Source organism: Leopardus geoffroyi, chromosome B1 (assembly GCF_018350155.1).
Source record: "Leopardus geoffroyi isolate Oge1 chromosome B1, O.geoffroyi_Oge1_pat1.0, whole genome shotgun sequence".
In the NCBI taxonomy this organism is placed as follows: Eukaryota; Metazoa; Chordata; class Mammalia; order Carnivora; family Felidae; genus Leopardus; species Leopardus geoffroyi.
This window is the reverse complement of record NC_059327.1, coordinates 196,522,235-196,545,497: the sequence shown is the minus strand read 5'-3', so window position 1 is coordinate 196,545,497 and position 23,263 is coordinate 196,522,235. Positions and strand designations below refer to the sequence as shown.

The 23,263-nt window shown below is 40.4% G+C and overlaps 1 long non-coding RNA gene across 1 annotated transcript; it reads right to left on the bottom strand.

Annotated features, from left to right (window-relative positions):
• Positions 1 to 2,882: 2,882 nt before the first annotated feature.
• On the bottom strand, positions 2,883 to 4,257 carry LOC123583648. The gene is made up of 2 exons (XR_006704983.1): positions 4,103 to 4,257; positions 2,883 to 3,237 (listed from the first exon to the last, which is right to left on the bottom strand). It is a non-coding gene; the product is annotated as an uncharacterized LOC123583648 (long non-coding RNA).
• Between the last annotated feature and the right edge of the window lie 19,006 nt (positions 4,258 to 23,263).

Sequence of the window (23,263 nt, the reverse complement as noted above, 5' to 3'; positions counted from 1 at the left end):
TTTTAAATGGTTGTTTTGTGCCTTTTTTTTTTTTTAATACTATGTCTAGACTACACAAGGGATTTGCAGGAAGATACTTGTGAGCACTTTACTTCACTACCATACCACAAATTCTCTGCCTTTTGGACAATGGTAACAGTGCTGACCCACCTCCTCCCTAGGGTGTTTTTAAAAAAGATAGCAGCAGGGCCTGAAAAGAAGAACATGGAACCATATGCCAAAGTATCAGTCAATCGAGGGAAGTTCTCAGGAGGTTCATAGATGAAAACCACCATGCTGTTAAATGGCAAAAACCTCCAAGTAGCTGACATTTTAAAAAGAAGACCAAGGAATAATGCCGAGGGACAGCTGTGGGAATCAGGAAGGACACAAAACCAAGCTCTAAATCATGAGAAAGGCTGAGCACCCGTAGGGGGCTGTAGCTGAAAAGCCGTCTTCATAATTGAATTCAGTAAAATGCAGTAAGTATAACAAACATTCTAGGAAGAGAATGGGAAAGCAGCGGAATGGCTAACCATAAAAACTGTTGAAGACAGTGGAGAAGCTGTACTCAGCAATGGGTTCTGGCACCTGCAACCCTCCTCTACCCAGACTCTGTCACTAACTGGGTAACTGTGTACAAGGTATTAAACTTGCTGATACTCATTTACGAGCACCCAGTAGAAACTCAGTAACCAGTGGTGGCTCTTATACTGCGGGAGCAAGAACTCGGAGGCCAGAGGGCAAGATTTTTGGTAGAGAGGGAAAATGAGGGGATGTGGCAACAGGCACTCTTGCAAGGATGTAGGGATTAGGAAGAGTGTAATCTGCATTGTAAATTTGTAATGGAGCAACCCTGAAGAACAGAAGGGTGAGCTGGATTTAATTCTGGCACATATTTATGAAGAAATTATATAAAAGTTATGGAGGACTCCCAGGTCTTGTGGAGCAATAGACATTTAGTGAGTAAGCAATAGCCACATTCTTTCATCCCCGCTTCCGTTCCCCAAGCTCACAGAGAGTCTAAGTTAGTCAAGTACACCCATCCATAGGGGACACGGAGAGGGGCCCAGTGATCAACATCTACTCTTGGAGTCTCTCTTCTAATTCTTCTCACTTGAGTGAGGACCGATGCAGCTCTGTCTGGCATCATCAGCTTAAGGGAACTGCTATAGGTAGGACCACAGAAACAAACAAACAAAAAAACAACAACAAGGAATTACACATTAGTGAGGTCTAACTAGAGTCTTGAATGCTGGGAGAGGAATAATGATATTCCTAGGATTTCTACGTTGTCCATCCCAGATCTTCAAAGAAAGAGGCAGGAAGGTATTTGCAGATTCAAAATCTAAGAAGTAACCAATTTGAGTTATTTTGGACGGAGCAGATTACTATATAAACTAAGACTATTACAGCACGTTAAGGTCTCCCTGCAGCTTTAGTATTCTAGAACAGGAAGAGAGCATGAGCGGAGAGAAGAAAGAGAAGGGTATTCTTTAAAGGGAGCAAGATGTCTTTAGGCCTGAAACTGGCATTAAGATGTTAAGAAGACTGTATGTTGAAATTGCTAAGAGCACGGACCCCAGAGTCCAACACCCTGAGTTTAAATCTCAGCTGTGCCCTTTAGTAATTGCTTTAACTTGTTCATATTATTCAAACTCTTTATGCCTCAGTGTCTTCATTCATAAAAGTTAGATGATAGTAACTATAATTTTTGGTGAGAATTAAATCAATATATATGTGTGTGTGTGTGTGTGTGTGTGTGTGTGTGTATAGAACATTAAGTGTCATATTACTTTATATATACTAACTGCTTTTATTTAAAAACGAAAACATTGTGAATAAATTACAAAATCTAGTTCCATTTGGAAAGTTTACTAGAATCAGCATCATAAAGCACAGGTTTGAGGATCAGCCCTTCTGCATGCCAGCTCTATGATCCAGGCCATATCACATCCTCTCCGTAAACCTGTTTGTTCGCAAGACGAATAACTTACTTCCCACCCATCTCGTGAGGTTGTTGTGGAGATTAGATCACATACTGAGTTTTGCAAGGTCTCTGGAGGCTGCAAAGTGCTGGATGAAATATAGGCGTATCGATAGGGAAAATATTTGGCTTAAGAAATGAATCTCTACTTTTCTACAAGAATTGACTGCGCTGGGTCACACCACATTTTCTTCTCAACTGAAAATTTGCTTGTAGATTTGCTTTATTACTGGAAACACTTGCTCTGTTTTTCTGTGCTGGTTCCAAGATGCCACACAGTAGTTGCCTGCCTTGTGCTCCTGGATTATGTGAATCCTTAAAATAAACCATGTTAGGTCTGATGCTTTAACTGGGTATTTGAAAACATAGAATGGTTTAAGGTTACGTGAAATATACCCAGAAAATGAGAGGAGGGAAAATGAATTCATAAAAATTCAGTAAAAACATTTTTGTCTTAACAGATGACCACATCCTGGTACAGAAGTGCATTCCTAATATTCCGGCACCAGGGGTCCTTTACAGGAATGTTGAAGTGTTTCTTGAAAATCCCTGCACAGGGTAGATACAGTACAGGCATAAAACAGTGGGTTCTTAAGATTCAGTTTTTATAAAGTGCTCAGAATGCCCACAACATTTTAAAGCAGAGATGGAAGTAGACAAAATGCCTTTCTGTTTTCGTGCAAATTCTAACCAATCCTTGCGGTTACGAACCCACATATTAATAAGCAAACTGATCCTTTTCTACAGGAAATCCAACATAATGTTTATGTGATGCTACCCTAAGCTATGCTTTTCTGGAGGGATGGTTCCCATCGTGCCACCAACTCCTTTGTGGAAGTCAATGTGGGTTGTTGCTACTGTTTGGGTCCGTTAGGAACGCCTCCAGCTTCAGGTTAACGATATCCGAACACACATAGCCTACATTCAGTTGTTTGTTGTTCTGCAATAACAAGAAGTCTGCAAATACATAATGGCTACTAGTGTTGATTTAGTGGCCAATGATATTAGCGCTCAGCATTAGCATTTCAAAGATTCGTGTGATCTCATGACTGCCCCGTGGCCTGCAACCGTCCCAAGTATCACATACTTGAAGCAGGTACATTCAGAGGCAAGACTGCGGTGGGAGAGGGGGGTCCAAGGGCAAGCAAATCATGGGACTGCGCATTTTTCTTCACAAACGTTCTTGTTGTCATGGAGGAGATTTTCCCCAAAAGCTTTCCAGTATATTCCCGGTATTTTATATTTCATTCGCCAGACTGGGTCACATAGTACTAGAAGGAGAGAAAGTGGTTGAGTTCACTTTTTCCAACATCTGAACAAAACCATAACTGAAGTCAGTTTGGAGTCAGGCAAACACCAGACTATGCCACTTGGGCTTTTATTTTATGTTTATTTTTTTGTAAATATATCATATGTAACAAAGAATTCAAAGCAAACTGATAGTTTCGGTTCCAATACAAGGGATTATCTACATTCTCCAACAGTTAATATTTTACTACATTTACTTTTTTATTCTCACTCTTTCTTCCATCTTAAACGTACACGTATTGATCTTTTTATGAAGTAATTGAAATTAACTTGTAGACACGATCCCTTATAAGTTTAAATACTTTTCAGTATGTATGTCCTAAAAACAAAGAAATAAAAAAACCCTCTTACATAACCACATTACATCTTTAAAATCAGGAACTTGACATTGATACTTTCCTCCTAATAATTAGATTTAGATTATCAATTTGGGGCAGCAATATCACAGAAATTATGCTATCTTCTCAGTGTTCTGTTAGGAAGTATGTGACACTGATTTGTCCCAGTATTGGCAAGGTAAACTATGACTACAGAGTTAAACTGGTAGCTGTTAGCTTCTCCACTCCAAAGTAACTATGTCGTCCTTTGTAATTACAAGGATAGTAAAACCCTGGTTCGCGAGCATAATTCGTTCCAGAAACATGCCTGTAATCCAAAGCACTTGTATATCTAAGCGAATTTCCCCATAAGAAACCATGGAAAGTCAGATGATTCGTTCCACAACCCCAAAATATTCATATAAAAATGATTACAATATTGTAATATGATACAAAATAATAAAGAAAATGCAAAATATAAAGAAAAATATACAAATCAACCAGCACTTACCTTTGAAAACCTTCGTGGCTGGTGTGAGGGAGGCAAGAGAGAGGAGGGTTATCGTGCGGGACAACTTTCACTTTCACTAACGGAATCACTGCTATCTATTGGCTCAGTGGAATCTTTCTTTTCATGCAACTTTAACAAGGAATCTATCCAATGGCATTGCTTTGGCCTCCTTTTGAGGATTTCGCAGAAATGTGACATCGCATTGTCATTAAACAGATTCATCGCACACACTGCTACAGCCTCATTTGGGTGGTGCTTTTCTACAAAATTTTGCAGTTTCCCACATTTTACACACGTCCTTAATCTCCTCTGAAGTGAGGGATTTCTCTGTCTTTTTCTCCTCCTCCTCTGTAGACGAGATGCAGAAGTAGGCTTCTTACAAGATCTTGCAATTTCTGCCACTTGCATACCTCGTTCGTACGTACTTCTCGATGATTTCCTTCTTAATTTCCACCGTAATCATCTCCTTCTTTCTTTTTCTTTTTTTTCTTTTTTTTTTCTGTTTTTTTTTTTTTTTTTTTTTTTTTTTTTTTTTTTTTTTGAGAGAGAGAGAGACAGAGTGTGAGCAGGGAGGGGCAAAGAGAGATGGAAACACAGAACGTGAAGCAGGTTGCAGGCTCCCAGCTGTCCGCACAGAGCCCAAAGCAGGGCTGGAACTCATGAACCACGAGATCATGACCTGAGCCAAAGTCGGCCAGGCAGCTCAACCGAGTAACCCAGGTCCCCCTCCTTCTTACTGCCTTTCTTTTCAAACTTTTTGTTCATGGGGGCCGTTGAATACCCTCGCACGATGTTGACTACAGTACAGCATTAATTAACTTTTGTCATATACTGTATTGGATGTAACTGGCAATAAGGCAGCAGAGGAAAGGGTCTATACCTGCAGGCAGCCTGACCTAGAAGGAAGCAAAGCATTCCTAAGCTTCCTCTTACATGGAAAAGCAGAGGACCGTCCAGAGGTGCTTTGCAGTGACAAAAAAAAATACACTAGTGCCCGCTGTGGGCACCTTCCACGGTTCTGAAAAATCATTGATTTCTGCAAAACACGTCACCTGAGACCAAGCATCCGAGCATGGGAGATGACCACCCGCAGTCCCACAGCGAGAGAGAGAAAAAAGGAACGTTGGCTGAGTTGTGATCGTGTGATGTTTGGCATCGAATACTACTCATATTGCAAGACATCGTTCCTTTAACAAGTTAATAATTATTAGAAATGTTTGCTTGTGCTGCAGAACACCTGCAAACAAGTTACTCTCAATCCAAGGTTTTCCTGTACTTTGTTAACAAATACTCTGAGACTATGAAAATATCCTACTTCTCATTACACGTTCACTGACTGGTTTTAATATCCATTGGTTCTTACTCTAATAAGTTAGTATTATGATGGTTATTAGATGGTTATTTTATAATTCTATAACTCCATCTACATTGAGTAGTTTACATGCCACTATTAGGAAGAACGTTCTTTTCTCCCCATTAATTCATTTATAGCAATATAGATTTATAGATTCCTTCTTTGTTCAGTGGATTAATATCCAATGATATTATTTCGATGATAAAATTATCCCCCATTTGGCCAGTGATAGCCCTTCCAAATTGACCTCTGTATCCTTGTAGTGAGGTATTATTATTATTCCTCAAACACTTTTTTTTCCTTTCTGTCAAAATAAATTGTTCCATGTTCAGCATGTATTTTTGTAGCCCCAGGCCCCAAAGCACCCATTTCTACAAGAAGTCCTCATTCCTTCTAATGGAGAATGTTATTTGTAAATGTTATTTGTAAACCAGCATCTGGGGTCTACATGTATTCATTACTACTTAGATCTCACTGCTTTCAGTCTTCTTAGTAAAAAGAACTAAGAAATATGTATGCATATACCTATATATTATATGTGTGCATTTACTTTTATATTTGTTTATATATCTATCTATTGAAAACAACGGGCTTACTCCAGAACTTCCCGTTCTAATCTAAACTTAAGAATGGTCTAGCATTCCCCCCGTCCAATTTCCAACTCCGCTTCTCCAACAGTGAGAAACACGACTTCATTACCCTTGTTGTGTTAATTTATTTGTTCAAGTCTCCTCCATGTAACCAATGTCCGAGCAAGACTGGTTCTTGGCCATAGGACCACCTCTGTCTGGTTCAATGACGACTATACCACAGACTTCCTGTTTACCTTTCATGGCATATTATAGTCAGTGTTTTAGAAGTACTTTGGCACAAATCCATAGAAATAAATCGATTGACCCATTCAGTTGGAACAGTCACAGGCTCCTGTGAACAATGAGGAACACTTAAATTAATGAGTAGAAAACTAAAAGCAATCACGAATAACCAAAATAGTTGCTCAAATCTTACTATTTCTTTCCCCGATAGAATGTGGTTCAACATTATACCACAGACATTTTCCCAAACTTTCCATATTTATTTATTTTATTTTTTTCCCAAATTTTTATTTAAATTCTAGTTAGTTAACGTATAGGGTAATATTGGTTTCAGAAATAGAATTTTATTTTATTTTATTTTATTTTATTTTGTCTTGTTTTGTTTTATTTTATTTTATTTTATTTTATTTTATTTTATTTTATTTTTAAGGTTACTTATTTCTTTTGAGACAAAGGGTGTGTGGGAGGGCAGAGAGAGAGGGAGAGTTAGAGAGAATCCCAAGCAGGCTCCACACTGTCGGCACAGAGCCCAACACAGTGCTCGAACCCACAAACTGTGAAATCTTGACCTGGGTCAAAATCAAGAGTTGGATCCTTAACTGACTGAGCCACTCAGGTGCCCCTCAGAAGCAGAATTTAGTGGTTCATCACTTACATATAACACCCAGTGCTCATCATAACAAGTGCCCTTCTTAATACCCATCAAAGCTTCCATATTTAAAACCTGCATCATTTTTTATGCTGCTATAAGTCATTATGCCTACTTTTGTCCAGGCCACATGATACCTTCCATGAAACTGTCTGTTTGCCAGTCTCTAGCCAATGTTGGAGCTCTTGGAAGACAAGAACTGTCATTTTGTTCCATATCAGGGCGTATCCCAGTGGCTAGCACCCTGGGTTTTGATAAACATTTGCCAAGTCACTGAGTTACTCAATAACTAAATAATGCCACCATTAGTTAAAATGAATACACACGACCATTAAGTGAATGATCTAATATCTTTCTGGGTTTTTTTTTTCTTTTTGAGACTATTTTGATTGTTTTCCTCTTTCTTATGGATCTTCAATACATTTTGATAAAAGCCTATTAAACACTTATGCACCAGGCCCTGTGTTTGAAACTGCTACTTGAACCCGCTTTCCTATAGCAATCGTTCTGCAAATACCCAGTCTCAACACACTTGACTCAAAAATGAGTCAGGAGAGTCCCAATCAGGCTCCACATTGTCAGCAAAGAGCTTGATGTGAGGCTCGGGCCCATGATCCGCGAGGTCATGACCTGAGCCAACATCAAGAGTCAGCCGCTTAAGCGACTGAGCCACCCAGGCACTCCAAATTATCTCATTGATTTTTAAAGTTCATTGCATGTTATGATGCATATGATGATATTTTGATGGGTTTCTGTTGCTGTTTCTTTTCTCTGCTCTTCTTTACAAGAAAAAGTCGTAAAAGCATTGCCTGTTGTTACTGTCTCCACTTACTTACCTTACACTCTTTCCTATACAAGCCCCAGTGAGTTTTCTTGGCAGAAATACACCAAGACCTGAGAATCACCGTTTCCAAAATGACCTTTATATTTCAAAACTGTGTAGTCATGAGTCTGTTTTCACTGGTTTTGATCTCGGCATTACTGGACATAGTTGATGCCTCCATCCTTCCTGAAATTCTCTCTTCTCCTGGCTTGAATGACACATATGCTTCTGCTTTCTTCCTTAACCTCACTGGAGCTCCTCCTTGCTGTTTCCTTTCCCTCTCTTTGCCCTCTAAATATTGCAGGACCTTAGGTTCAGTCCAGGGACTTCACTTCTCCTCAACATTTGCTCTCTCATTCACCCAGTGTTTTAGTTTTAAGCACCATTGGCATTTCAGAAAATCCAAAATGTTTCTTCAAGCCCTGAATTATTTCTCAAATTCATGTATACAACTGCTACTTAGTATCTTTATCTGGTTGCCTCATGTGCATCTCAGACTTTTTCTCACTTTCTCTCTTGATCGCCCCTTGGATCCTTCCCATTAATCTTCCTATTTGTAGTAGATGGCCCCACCATCTGCACAGCCTCAACATCTAGGATCTATTCTTTCTCTTATATCCAGTCCATCAATGTATCTGACTGATCCTACTTCTAAATCATATCCCAAAACTGACTTCTCTCCATCTTTTCTGGCTGCTCCCTGGTCCGTGTGACCATTTTTTTTATCACCTAATCAGCTATAATTGTCTACCAACTAGTTTTCCTGTCTTCACTCTCACACCACTAAAATAGATTCTCCCTATTTAAGGCAGGGCCATTCCTTACATTATAAATCAGATTATTCCATATTCCTAAAGTTTCCACCCCCAAAATTTTCTATTGCCTTATAATAAATCCAAACTCCTAACTCTGGCTAGTCATGGTTTACTTCTTCATCGTCTAAGGCAACTTTCCAGCTTTTAAACTATGCTCCAGACAAGCTCTCCTTTTTAAAATTCCTTGAACACAACAAAAATGTTCTTCCTGTCTGTTCCTCCTGTTTCGGTTGCTTTCCCTTAACCTTGCCATGGCTAGCTCATTCTTTCCATTTATATCTCAGCTTGAATATCATCTTACCAGAGACATCTTCCAAGTGACCTCATCTCAAGTCATAATTAATCACTCTTTAAGACAGCAGCATATTTCAACTTCTTACTTATCCCTAATCAATACCACATAATATTTTCTTGTTCATTTTTTCCTTCACTTGTTTGATTCTCCTTGGTATAAGGCAGGACCTTGTCTATCTTTTTTACCAGTATACTCCCAGTGCCCACAACCGTGCACAGACTGGCTACTCAAATACTTTCTGAATGAATGATTCCTAAATCGCATTATTTTATTCACTAGCACATGGAAAAGAAACTTCAACATGGGTGCTGTTGGGGACTGTTATCACGTTTCTCAATAAACTTAATGTTGCATTTTTAAGTCTGGCTGCTTTAGGAGGTAGATATAACTCTCAGCGGTGGGCAATACCTGAATACTTGCAATGTGACTAGTGAAACTGGGAAAGTGAATATCTAATTCTATTTCATTTACATTTAAGTAGCCACATGTGGCTAATGGCCACGATTCTGGATAGAGAGCTCTAGCGAGAAAGTCCCTCCATTGGAGACAGTTTCTCTGTCTTAATTTATCTCTCCATCTGGAGTACTGAGCAAGTTTCTGACGCAACACAGATGCTCACGAGGCTGAATGAAACTCCTGCAGCAAAAGTGGCACTGGATGGCAAGATGGTGAGAACCCTTAGCCTTGCTGGAGAGAGGCAGGGAACCCAAGTGATGCCTCAGTGGTACAGAAGCCTCTCATATGATGTCTCCTCTTCAGTGTAGTCATGGAAATAGTACAGATCTTAGGGTTTGGAGGTAATAATCCGAGATGCCCACCTGCTATTGACAAGCTATGTGACTTCAGTTGAGCTGCATCAGCACTTCTGAGCTTCTTCTTCATCACCTGTAAAACGGTGATGTTAAAGAATGCAGCTTATAACTCACGGGATTTTTATAGGAATCCATTGAGGCCAAGAATAGGAAAACCAAGCTGTAAATTGTGAAGTGGTCTGTAAGTATATGGTTTTGTTATTAGTCCCACAGATTGGTCCCGTTGGCAGATAAATATTAGGAGTCAGTTATCAAACATCACATCATCTAGACAGTATTGGCCCTAGAAATGTTGGCATCTGCTCATTTTACCCCATGATGGAAAAAGAATAAATAAATCATAAATGATTAATTTAGACTTCCCTCCACACCTCCCGTTAACAGCTCAAAGCCCCCACCACACAGCAGGCTTGGTGATGAACTGCTGTGGTAGAACCTTCAAGACGGCGGCTAACCCCTTCTCCAAGTACAACCAGCTGTGAAAACAAATTTAGCTCCACCAACATTGCAAAAGAGCAAAGCCTTTTCATAGGTTAGAGATATAATGTTCACCCCATTCAGAGGAACCCAAACCAAATACCAATGGCTTGTGGGGTAAGAGGATATTAAGCATAATAGACAGATTATCTGCTAGTTTACTGAAGGTGAAGGAAGAGACGTTTGTCATAGTTTTCCTAGAAAATGAGACTTTATCAAAGGCAGAGAAGGTGAAAGGTCACCAGTTCTATTGGTGCGATTATTATCTTTACATAGCTGGAGTGGCAAAAGAAATGATCCCAAACAGAGCAAAACAAAACAGACCTCACCGAAGCACTTCAAGATGAGCCCCCAAGAAGCCATCATGCCAGACCTGCCGGCTTCACCTTAATTTATCATCTCAGGTCTTGTTGACAAGAGTTGATTGGGTTTTCCATCTATCCAGGCTGCAGCAGGTTTCGTCATGACAAACCACTTGGTGGACACTGGGAATGGTTATTTTTTAGGAAACAATCATTAGAGCAAAAATGGTACTACCATTTTTGAGCATGTACTGCATCCCTGAAACTATTCATCTCAACTGACGATCCACAAAATAAGTTACCGTTACCACTTCGCAAATGGAGCAACTTGGGCTTCAGCAAATCGGCCCATCACAGCTGGCTTCAGGGAAATTTGTGCTTTTAGTTTTAGTAAATACGGTAGTGAATATCATATCAGAAACAGCCACTTATATAAAGTACCTTTCCTAGTGCCTCAAAGATGTGCAATTAAGAGATTTGGTAAGCAATGCCTGTTAGGTATTTCTGTCAACATATCTTGCTCACATCTCTCTATAGCTTCTTATCTTGGAAAGCTTGGAAATCTCAAGAAACTCTTCTTCTGTTCAAGCTAGTTTGCTTTTGTTCTTCTTTCATCTGATCTGAGTGGTCTACTCTTACTGGTTAATTGCACTGACCCCTCCCAGGCATCTGGTGCATCTGCTCTGTCTAGCTCCTGCCATGTAGCGTGTGCCTTAGTTGACCGGTCTGGCTTTTGTTTTACCTTCCTCTGAAAACATGGCTCTTTGGAGTTTCCTAGTTCTTTATATTAAAAAAAAAATGAGACGTTCCCACATAGGCTTCTCAGAACCAGGAGTTAACCCAGAACTGCTAGTTCCTTTGACACTTTCCACACACTGAGATACTTCATATTTTATTTTTTTTAACATAATTTATTGTCAAGTTGGTTTCCATGCAACACCCAGGGCTCATCCCAACAAGTGCCCTCCTCAATGCCCATCACCCACTTTCCCCTCTCCCCTACCCCTCATCAACCCTCAGTTTGTTCTCAGTATTTAAGAGTCTCTTATGGTTTGCCTCTCTCTCTCTCTCTCTCTCTCTCTCTCTGTAACTTTTTTCCCCTTCTCCTCCCCCATGGTATTCTGTTAAGTTTCTCAAGATCCACATATGAGTGAAAACATATGGGAGATACCTCATATTTTAATGGAAATAACTATGATTTAACAAACTCAGATGTTGCAACATGAATTGAAGCTTAAAAAAAAATGATGGCAGCTAACATTTCTTGTTTTCTATGTGACAGGTAATTTACTGAGCCTTCACACACAGCAACACATTTAATCATAAAAGAACATAAGGAAATGGAGGTCATGATCATTTCTATTTAAACAATGAGTAAACTCAGGCAGAGAGAGAGATCAGAAGATTAGTCTAGGACCACAGAGGGGCCAAGTGGTAAACCAAAGTCTGACTCCAAACTTGTATTCTTATGTGATCTAGAGTGGTAACATGTAAAAAAGTACGTAGACTTTGTAAACCAGAGCCTTGACTCAGGCCATCTCTACCACTCCATGTGGGCCAGTCTCCCCACCCCAAGCAAGCTGGCCAACATTTCTACGTGGTGGTTATATGCATGAGTTCTGGAACTGGACTATCTGAGTTGGCTCCACCCCTTCTTCTTGCCAGTTACTGGAAGCTTGGACAATTGAATTGACCATTCTGTGCATCAGCTTCCTCGTCTAATGATGGTATCTTTCCCCACAGATGATTAAAGAGGTTGATACAAGTAAAGTGTTTATAACTGTACTTGGCCCAGAGTAAACGGGTAACAAATAGTAGCTAGGATTGTTGTTATGGTTGAGATTTGGGGTCCTCACTTGTTAAACCAGGATGACATCTGACCGGTCTTGTCAGCGTATGGTGGAAATGGGGAGATCAAAACCACCCACCAGTGGGTGCTATTACCCTTTTGCTTTGGCAGATGCTTTGGAGAAGCCACTGAACCTCTGCAGCAATTTTCAGAGAAGGTTTGGATAGAGACATTGTTCTAGGGCCCAGGGGCTGCGTCTGCTTCATTTTTTTTCTTTCTCTGGATCTTTTACTGACTTAGGTCACCCACAGCCTGTTCACACAGGACAAACAGATGGACAAGCTTTCAGAGCTGGGCAGACAGGAGGGGAGTTAGAAGCAGCAGAGACATGAGTCGGACAGCCCCGACTTCAAGTCCCATCTCCCACGCTCCATAGGCTGGTCTTGGGCAGGCCACCCACACCCTCTGCGCCTGGTCTGACACGTCTAAAATGCAGAGAGCAGCACCAGACTCATGGACTACCATATCATCTTAAATGTACCATATGTAAAGCCCACAGGAGAACTGTTTTCCACCCAACCTCACTTCACCAAACGCTCAGGGTCATGGGCAACTCTATCATCTCCTGGTATCAGTTCAAGAACTATGGGCTAGATTTTTCCAATGGAAAAAAAAAAAGAGGGGAAAAAAACCTACATTGTGTGATTAATTTAAGTGCATGAGAATTGTAGCATCGATGGTTGGTTAAATAGAGCTCTGCATTTAGGTTAAGCACTGATTTCCTTTAGGTAGAGTATGCACTTAATTATTCAGTATGAGTAACACTTAAATACAGTAGTATGGATTCGGTTTAAGGGAAGTGCAGTACTGGTTCAGTTTAACTAAATGGATTCAGGTCAAGTAGGAGCTAAAATACAGCGTCAAGTTGAAATGTAGAGATGAGTCCCCACTAAGGGACATGAAGGTGGTCAGAAGTGAGACAGGTTCCATGTTCCATGGCTTCATGTTCCAACTGCTTCCCTGTTCCCTCCCACCTCCACCTTCGAGACCACCACTAGGATCCCAAGCTCTTCCAAAATGTTAAAGATAAATATGTAATGAAATGCTCATATGTGTCATTCATTCTAACGGTATTTAACAAGCACCTACTGTATTCCAGGCCCCAGAATATAAGTGCTCAGGGCATAGATGTGCCTCAAGCACATTACTCGATGCACTCAAAGAGATTGAATAAACAGGCAATTTTCCTTGGACTTAAAAAAAAAATCATCAGCTATGGATTCCTCTCTCAGGGAATTTTCTGGAGTCTAATAGGTTGGGGGAAGAGAAAGCTGGGGCAGGAGAAAAGCCACTGGCAAAATCCCCCAGAGTTTGGGGGAAAGTGGCTGTGACTGTGGAAACCCCCCTACACATTCCAGGTAGAGAGAAGGGGCATGAGGAAAAGCTGGGTGTACTAAAGTCACAGGAAGCAGACTTTCTGGAACAGCCTCACGGGCTCAGTGAACAGAACCCAAGCCACTTGACTTCTACTATTGCTGCCTTTTCCCATTTGATCTTTACAGGTTAAAGCCCATTTTGTGCACCATTTTGGAGAGGCATGGGAAGGTGTAACAGGCACCAGGCACTGAAGCAGCAGAATGTCCTAGAAGAAGCATCTTATTGGTTTTAGCAGGCCAGGCACCTCAACCCAATGCCAGGTGACTGGACGTCCCCCCCTCAACAACAGGTACTTCTGTTTTCTCATCCATGACACAAGTAGGTCCCACAATATCGCAGACTCTACTAGCCTTCGTATTGTTCGAGTCTGTAAATTCTCCAATGCAAACTGGCCAGGGAGAACATGTCTTCCTTCCTGGCCTTCCACTGTCCCCTTAGAATAATGCATGACCTGGTCTCTTTGGATTCTTGTTTGCCTTCCCAACACCTGAATATGCACGTTGTGCCGAAGCATGAAGTAATGAGTTTCCGCTTCCAAATGTTGTTTGACGCTCGGGAACCCTGGTGAAGGGAAAATGTGTTTCAGTGGGAAACAAAGATGCTCTGTCTACTTCCGGCACCTACCCTCACAGGCTCTGGTCTTAGCTCATCCTAGTCTCCAGGCTCTTTGCGATTCTGTAAATTGTTGGTAATCTATAGCAATATCAAGTAATCGTTGTCTAGACATGCAAATTAAGTCCTGTCCTTAGAGGTCTAATTGACTCTCCTCCTCACCTGTGAGTAAACAGTTTTATATTCCAGTAGTCCTGATCTATAAATGTCAGTTCTTCATACTTTCTTTAAAATTAAGGGCACACTCTTAGACTGATCATTAACCCTCAACCTTCGCATCATGAAATGGGAAACTCAGGTAGAGTGTGGGTCTAGAGGGGTGGTAAAAGTTCTTTTACTTCTAGCATCTGATACCTTAGACCCTCTGTGGGTCTGCATACTACATTATACTAACACTAAATGAACTGTTAGGAATTTTTTTTTCACTTACAGCAACAACAACCACAACAACATTTTTTAAAAAGTAGGCATATCGGTTTGCTAGGGCTGCCATGACCAAACACCACAGACTGAGTGGTTCCAACAACAGAAATCTATTTTCTCATAGTTTGGGAGGTTAGAAATCCAGGATCAAGGTGTTGGTTCCTTCTGAGGGCTGTGAGGGAAAGGTGTGATCCAGGCCTGTCTCCTTGGCTTGTTGATAACTATCTTTTCTCAATCTTTATATCATTTTCCCTCTGTTGAGATCTATGTCACATTTCCTCCTCCTCTATGACACCAGTCATATTGGAATAGGGCTCACCCGAATCACCGCGGTTTAATTTAAGTACCTCTTTAAAGACCCTATGTCTAAATCTAGTCTAGTCTCATTCCGAAATTTAAGGTTTAGGATTTCGCATATGAACATTTTGGGGTGACAAGTCAGCCCATAACAGTAGGACTGAACAAAAATGAGTATGCCACTTTGCTCTGGGTCACCCATGGCCTTTGTGACTATCTAGGCAACAGAAATGAAAGATATGAGTGCACTTTACCATATCCTCTGCTAGGATGCTATAACCAGTTCCCTAAATGTAACAGTGCTCCAAATGAGAGCTGCTCAATTTAGCAAACCAAAATATAAAACACCCAATTCTATTTGAATTACAGATAAATAAATAATGAATTGGTTTTTATTAGTATAAGTATATCCCATGCCACATTTAGGACACGCTTATGCTAAAGTTATTTGTTATTAATCTGACATCCAAATTTAACTGGATGCCCTGTCTTTCATTTGACAATGCTACTCAATGATATACAGATGTTCTTATATCTAGAGTTCTCACTTGTCACTTCCACACACTTTACATAGATAAGTCCTCATCACCTCTTGACTAAATGTTCGTGTCCCTGCCCAAACTCATATCTTTAAGCCCCAGTACCCAGCGTGGCTGTATTTGGAGATGAGGCCTCTAAGGAAGTAATTAAGATGAAATGAGGTCAGGAGCATGGGGCCCTCATCAGATTGGATTAGTGTCCTTATGAAAAGAGACACCAGAGAACTCTCTCTTTCCCTTTGTCTCTATGCACACATAAAGAGGCCATGTGAACGCACAGTGAGCTGGCCCACAGGCCAACAGAAGAAGGCCTTAAACAAAACCTACTTTGCCAGTACCTTGATCTTGGACTTGTCAGCCTCTTGAACTAGGAAAAAATAAACTTCTGTCGTGTAAGCCTCTCAGTCTATGAAATTTTGATATGAAAGCCCTAAAAAACTAATATAAACCTTAAAACGGTTCACCAGGGACTATTACACAGTGTATGACATAGAATGGAGTGCTCATGACTAGTTGAATGAATGGCAGGTCTATTCCTTTTGGATCCTCTGAGTGAAGTGGGTACCCACCTTCCCTTTTAGGAATGAATCTGTCTTAACCAGCCTCTGCTGGAACCTGTCTTAATGCATTGCTCTATATCGCCAATGCTTGTTCGTTTGCCTGCCTATCACCGGGGATTCTGGAAGACAAAGACTGTAAGCCATTCATTCATTGTTATGCCTCTAACACTAAGCAAAGTCCTTCCCACACTGAATGCTCACGATTTCCAATGGCACACACTCAAGAGAAAAATACATTTGACATGTAATGAAATGTGATATTAGTTGAAGTGCTTGGGACTTGGGATGTTGATAGTAGAACTAGGGGGCTGAAGTCAGTTTCCGAACACCTCCTTCAAATTCCCCAATTAAAATATCCTCTAACCACTGTGTTTAGAGGCAAGCCACGTATCTGAGTACACATGTCCGGGCACTGCTGGAATGAGATCAAATGTTTCCTGTCAGAGCTGGGTCTCAACAGCCCTTGGGGGGGCTCTCAGTGACCCCTAGAGCCGGTGTGAAAGTGGACCAGCAGCCAGATGGCTTCACATTTCCACATTCCTTCAGCTTGTTTTCCTACTGTGGCAGATACTCAAGAGCATCCCAAATCCTCAAGAGAGATGGTATTTCAGGAAGATCCTTGTTACTTTTAGAAAACAGGAGATCTGAACTCTTGAGCCCAATGAAGAAAGAGAAGATTTTAAACCTACACCAACAGTTTGTAAGCTATCTGCAAGGATAGAAGAAAAATATCCAAATGAATAGTGGTTGGTTTGTTTTTTTTTTTTTTTTTCAACATTCAGTTCCACCTGGGGACAAAAGTGCCACACATATATCCACTCCTGAAGATTAAGACAGGTCAGGGATCACAGAGTTGTGGCCACACAAACAGATTACCCTGTTTCCTGAGACATCATTTTATGTTGCAGCTGCCTCCTTGGAAGAAGATCATGAATCACATTGTTCTTTTCTCTTCCATTTGATCCGACACCATGTAAATAAGCAATGTTGAATGGGAAAGAAAACATTTCAAGGCGAATGATTTCAATACAGTTGGAACTGCTTACCTTGTGTAAGCAATATGCTTGCTCAGTAACGAGGTCTAGAAAGAAGCAGTCTTTCCAGATATTAGAAAGAGGTGGTAGTCTTGGAGATGAATAGCTTGGATAAATTAATAAGGAAAAATTATTTACCTTTTATTATGTGACAGGGGTTTATTGGGGTTTATTTTTCCCCACAGGTAATATTTTACTCTGCTATCCTGGGGGTGGGGCAGTGATAATGGTTCTACTTTTTATAAGTTGTGATAATAACACATGCCTCCAGTCATTTAATAAAGAGGCAAAGTCAGCCTTTGAACCCTCACCTCTCTGACTCTAAGTAATTAATTTATTACCACAGTGAACATGTAACTATAATCAGCTGTGCCAAAGATCAATGATTATTGAACAAAGAATGAATAATTTTATTTGATCTCATTTTATCTATTTTTGGACAAATTAAACTGAAATAAAAGAGGTTGAAGAATTGACCTATTTTCACAAGTCTCAAAAACCAGAGGTCTGACCTTTTCTCTCCCATGAAGGAATTGAAAGATGAGAGAAGTCCATTTTTAAGATATAAGATAATATAAGAGAGCAAGATAGCCATAAGATATTACAATGTGCCAGTCTTTTGAATAAATTGGTTTGGGATGAGTTGTTTCTTAACGTATTCACATATGACTCTCCTACGAAGTCTCCCTCTGCTACCAACAGGATAAAAAGGTAAAAAGTAGAGATCGAGATGGAGATATGAGAAAGATATCTCTGACAATTGGCCACCAAAATGAATGAAACATTTGGCTTGGATTGAATAGCGTGGTAAAGTTGGAAAAGCTGCAGTAATATAGCATGCCTTAAATATGTGTGATATCTTGCCTCAGTGTGCTTCATCTAAAATTTCTCAGTTTGGGGTAGGTCTGAGTGTGTATCCAAGTTCTGCCAAATAGCATGTGTAGACCTTGAGAGACCCACCTACCTCTCTGAGTGCAAAGGAAGGAGTATAATAGTTATAGCTACTTCATTTAATATTATGATGCCTTATGAGATAATCCTTCCAAAGCACACAAAAAATGTCTGACATATAATGTACCTAAAAAAAGATAGAATGAAATTATTTAATGCAAGAAAACCTTTAAAAAATAATATATTTAGGCCATAACATAAAATGGCCTTACTTCATTTTACTAATACCATCAAAATCGTGGTTAGACAACACTAGAGGTTACAAATAGGATTATATCACCGTGCCTTCTTTGACCTGTTTTCCCTACCAATGACCTAAGGCTTACTTTGCTAGGAACATCATTATTAATCAAAGTAATCAGAAAACCAATAACTATCCAATCATACAGATGTCAATCTTAGTTCTAAATTAGCACCATGATGTTTGTAGAGGGAGAAGGACTGATACTAACCAGCAACAGAACAGTGGAGTATTACGGAAAAGCATTGAATTAGTAATCAGCATAACTTCAGATATGTTTTCTTTCGATTTACATCGTGTCTCTGGGTCTTAGATTCCTCATCTGGACCCAAGGGGCTTGAACAAAATCACATGCATGGTTGCTCCCATTTTTCTCAAATGGAAGTTATTACCTTTTTAATGTTGCTTTAGTAATATCATACAAGTATCAGTAACAATTATTATTATAAATAATTTGAGTTCTTCTCCTTCCTGAATCACTGCCTCAGTCATTAAACCCAATTACCTCATTATCTGAATTCACACGGATTATAACCCTGAAAGGCATGTACAAGAATGGCTTTGAAGAAACCAACGTGTCACCTCATGCATTCATAAAATAATCAAAAGTGTTGAGGCCATATGGTGAAAGGCCCAAGGTTCGCTGCCTCCTTTCCCCAATCTCTCCTTTGACTTCCATTTCCATTCCACATTTTGGAGTATTTATTTACCTTAAGCTTAGAGGAGACCCTGCAGTCCCTGAAGGGGATATGGAGAGATGCAGTTCTAAAGAGGGACTTGGGAGAAAACCATATTTCATGCCCATTGGCATTTGGAAGGCCGTCCAACTATCTGTTGGGAAGTTTCTTGCAAAGAGTATAAACAGAGAGTTAGAGGGTGGCCGAGCATTGGACTTCCCATCTGACTTGAAGCTCTCAGCACCTCCAGTTCACCATCTGCAAGATAGATCATCAGAATGTAACAGACCATTTATTCTGATGACCTTGTTTTACTGATGTAGAAATCGGGGGCCCTGAGAGTGAAGCAATGTGCCCAAGGTCACAGAATGAGTTAACGTTGTTCTCAATCAGAGACCACACTCTAGGCGATCCCTTTCCTTCCTTTAAGTCAAGCATGAGTTTGTGACAAGAAAGAATTTGGATAATTGTAAATAACCAGGCACTATTTAGTCATCTTGCACGTTTCAGCCACACAATGAATTTAGTTTGCTGGAGTGGCTTCTCTTTCAAGAAAACCTTAGCTGGATGTTTTTTATTCAAATTCTGTGTTTTTCTTTAGCTACTGGGTTACCCTCTGTTCCCCTCTTTGTAAAACAAGGATAATAACATCTACTTCATCGAATTGCTGCTGCATTAAAATGAAACACGATAACATTTGCTAAGGAGTAGAACACGATGCCTGACACATGGTGGGGATTCTAAAGTATCCTTTTCTCCTCCTATGACTCCCCTGAACGGTGATCACCACACTTCAGTCCCCAACAGTCAGACATTCTTCATAGAACACCCAGAGAAATGTCATGCAACTGCTACGTTTCAAATATTTTTCTTCTCTCTTATTAGTCACATTGTGGACGGATTCCTACTAAAAATGCTTTGCCAGAGAATGAGAAAGGAATTCTAAAAAATAACTGTTATGAGACTTCCAGTTAAAGGAAACAGAGACAGCACAGGCATACGCCCACAAACACACACTATACGTACACATTACTTCTATCTCCCTCCCTAACCGGCTCCTCCCCTCAAAAAAATAAATACATAAAATCGCCAAAAGGACAGGTAAGTTATTTTTAAAGGTGTGCATTCGTAAGAACAAAGAGGAGAGAATCGCATAACAATTTTGGAAGCCAGAAAGCAGATGCCTGAGTTGTAGTAAGTCACTTAGCAGACGCGCAGAAATCGATTTTTAAGCTGGCCGTTAAGGAATCCAAGAAGCAACTTGATTTACACCACAGAACTCCTGAAATCCTCAGAAACTGGAAGCATCATCTATCCCTGAGGATGACAGAGAAGGTGGGACAAAATGCAAAAGGAATAGGTTGAAACGCTATTGAAACAATCAGATCACTAGATCTCTCTCCCTTGCCTATACAGCATTCCACTCATCTGGCAGAAAAGGTGAGGGTTATTCCTAAAAAAAGGTAAAATAAAAAGTCTCTGGACAGGCAGATGCCAGGCACGTTGGGGTATGAAGATGGGGGGTGCTTTGGTGAAAAAAAGGAAGCAAAGTACAAGTTCACACACTCGCTGTTGAGTCATGGAGACCTCCCTGCTGTCTCCCTACACAGCTTTCAGAGTGCTGGCAGCCACTTACATCGGGGACATCAGAAGAGTCCTCTCTAGAGAGCTGGACTAGTCCAAGGGAAGAGACCTTAATGTACTGGCCTCAGAAGTTTCTGATGGAAACAGCCAGTTAAGTTTCCCTATGGTGGGAAAACCAACTGTGGTATCTTCCAAGGGATAAGAGGATACATCTAATCTACAAAACAAGAACAAAAAGCTATGAATCAGGAACTCCCAAAGAGCAACAAAAAGAGCTCCTAGGATTATGAGAAATCAGAATGAATGTAGAGAAATATGCAAAAACATGAGAGAAGAAATGAAAACCCAACAGAGGCTTTTCAAAATAAAAATCAGTAAATCTCATGGAAAGTTAGAGCAGAATAATAGAGACGTAAAATGAACGAAACAAAAAAAAAAAATGTGACTCATCCCAGAGATTTAATATCCGCATATCAGTAATTGTTGTCAGCAAAAGGAGAAAATTTGGAGGTAAAGAATTCACCAGAGAAATAACTAAACAGTTTCCCAAGTCTGAAACCCATAAGTTTCTGTGTCAAAGGGCTTAGCACAGGCATGGAAAATATACTACATCAAGGCACACTATGAGAAAGTTTCAGAACATTGGAAGGAAAGAAAAAAACAACAACATTCCACAAGCTTCCAGACAAGCGGCCAGGTATTGCAGAGGAGGGAATAAGTTTTACATACAGGATCAAGAATCAATATAACACTGCATGTCTCAACAGCGACACAGGAAGCGAGAAAGCAATGGAGAAAACCATTAAAAACGATGGTTGGGGGAAATGGTTTGCCCCCTAAGACCCCTCTGCACAATCCATTGATTTCATACGAAGACATAATAAGGGTATTCTGAGGCAGGCGAGGTCTTAAACTTTCTAATCATGTATTCTTTCTCAGAAACCACCTGGCAGATTGGCTTCGCTTTCTCTGAGAAAGGGCATAAGCCAGGAAAGAGGAAACAATGGAATGATCACCAAGAAGGTGACCTGATACAAGAGAGAGACAAAACGGATCCCGGAGTGAAGGCAAATAAGGGGACGGTCTGTGCAGCAGGCCAGGGAGGAGCCGTCAAGAAGGGCTTACTCTCAGAAAATGACATTTTTACATGCCTGAGGTATTTGTGTGTATTCAAAAGAGATTTACACAACTGGGAAAGAGTTCAGAGTTGAGTCAACAACACATATATAGAGAATAAGCCAATGAAACAAGGAAAATTCATTGACTTCCTATTTTGCAGGAAAGCAAAGACAATCACATTGCATGGTATGGGTCGATTAAGAGTAGACTGTGCATATCATAATAACGTAATACTGAATATTAACTAAACGAAACTGCTGGCTAAGCATACGGGCGGATGGAACTATGGGAAATATGGAGGAGAGTAAAAGAGATAAAAATGGGGTAGTGGTGGAGGGTAGATAAAAGAAAGCAAAACCCCATCGTCTATATTGGGAAGTCAATATGTCACGTCCAAAACAGAAAGATCTAGAAGCATAATCATGTCATTGGAAAACATGGAGATAAATGCCAAGGATTTGTCTAAAAAAAATTTGCAAGCAGTTGCCTCTAGGAAGAAGGTCGTGTCTAGGGTAGGGCCATGACTGCCATTTTTCTTAAGTCTTTACAACTATTTGATGCTTTTCAAACCCATACATGTTTACTTTTGAGAAAAGCAAAATTAAATTAAAACTAGTGTTTTTGAAGCTTCCTCTGTAAGACTTTTAGCTCTATTAACTGAAAACTGAAATATATTAATTACCTTCTTTAAAGTGCCTCATGTCTATTTTAACCAAGAACAAACAATATCCACGCAATCACCAAGTCTGATGCACTGTTTCATCAGTTTCTTCCAAGACACGAAAAATTTAAATTAGCAATACTAAAATTGAGACATGCTCGTCTATGTTACCACCTAGAGTCATTTTACTTGAGTTGTCCACCTGTATATACATGCCACACTGAAAGCACCCCAACAGAATCGTTCATGAAAGAGAGCTCACTGCCCTGAACTCCCCACTAGAGGGAAATGTTGGTCTTTCTACTAAGCATTCAGTCCAACCAGGACCTGCTTCTTTAGGCAATGGTTAAGAATGATAAAACCATGGCTTGTGTCATTCCCCCCCCCCTTCCTAGTGTAAAATACTGGAGTTTGAGGGGACCTTGATGTCCACCTAGGTCAAATCTCTGACCTCTCTTTTTCTTTTTTTTTTTTTTTTTTTTTTTTTAATTTTTTTTTTTCAATGTTTATTTATTTTTGGGACAGAGAGAGACAGCATGAACAGGGGAGGGTCAGAGAGAGAGGGAGACACAGAATCGGAAACAGGCTCCAGGCTCTGAGCCATCAACCCAGAGCCCGACGCGGGGCTCGAACTCACGGACCGCGAGATCGTGACCTGGCTGAAGTCGGACGCTTAACCGACTGCGCCACCCAGGCGCCCCTGACCTCTCTTTTTCTATGCTTACAGAAGTCAAGGCTCAGAGATGAACAGTGCTAAGGACAGGAGAAAGTGAGTACTAAAGTCAGTTTCCTGATTTGCCTAAACTGGGCAAATCTGAAATTAAACGGGAGAGTGGTTCTATAGAAGTGGCTTTTGAGTGCAAGATCCTTGAGCAGGAGAACACTCCTTGAATGT